The 884-nt window shown below is 59.6% G+C and overlaps 1 protein-coding gene across 1 annotated transcript in view; it reads right to left on the reverse strand.

The window, feature by feature from the left end:
- EPHB3 (EPH receptor B3) overlaps window positions 1-884 on the reverse strand; it is a 16,459-nt gene that overhangs the window by 5,985 nt on the left and 9,590 nt on the right. The window lies entirely within an intron of this gene.

Below are 884 nucleotides of genomic sequence, written 5' to 3' on the forward strand. Positions count from 1 at the left end.
GTAGTCCCACGGGCCACCTATAAGCCTTCCCACCACCACTGTCAGCCATGTCCGGGGACAGGGTGCCCCTGGCTGGGCAGGGCGGGCAAAAGCAGGCTGCTGGCACAGGGCACGGGCACCTGCCAGCACAAGACGCAGCAGACTGGGGCAGTCAGAGATGGGAAGAGCTGGCTGCCACCAGCAGCAGGGGTGTCAGGGCAGGTCCAGCCAGGAGAGCACATCCTCAGTTTTGTTTCTTCACTGCACATTCCAAAGACTTTGCCCAGCACCCTCTATATAATTAGCAATCCATTCTCCGGGGAAATAAAGCTGGGAAGGAAAGGACCCCTCAGTCCTACCCGCAGCAGCCCCTGAGAGAGGCCTCCACCACCCAAAATGCAGCCACTCAGCCCCAAACCTTCCGCCTTGGCTCTTCAGCCACTTCTCAGCCCCAGGGTGGTGGCACCTCCTGAGGCCAGCTCAAGTGGAACACTGAGCGAGATTAGCCAAGGACCTGCAGGAATGTTTTAAAGACCTGCTTCGGCATTGCTGCCACCTCCCACCCCGCTTCCGATCAGGGTCCTACAAGGAGCCACAAATCCTGGGATCCCGCCCGGCTGGCACCGCAGGTGTTTAGTTGTAACGAGGGGCACGTGAAAGGATTAACAGCACTTGAGCCGAGGATCAGAGCAGCCTCAGCTTCCCGACCCACACCTCGAAACAGCCTGACTTATTGCAGTGCTGCCCCCAGGAAGTGGGTCCTGTGCTCTGCATTCAGAGTTGGCCAAAGCGCCAAGAGACCCGCTGGCAACTGGCTCTGCTTTGGCATCACCCTGTTGGCCACAGCTGGGGCAGCATCAGCACTGATGGCCCTGGAGGAGGGAGCATCCTCCTTGCTCCGCTGT

This window comes from Buceros rhinoceros, unplaced genomic scaffold (assembly GCF_000710305.1).
Source record: "Buceros rhinoceros silvestris isolate BGI_N320 unplaced genomic scaffold, ASM71030v1 scaffold7503, whole genome shotgun sequence".
Classification (NCBI taxonomy): Eukaryota; Metazoa; Chordata; class Aves; order Bucerotiformes; family Bucerotidae; genus Buceros; species Buceros rhinoceros.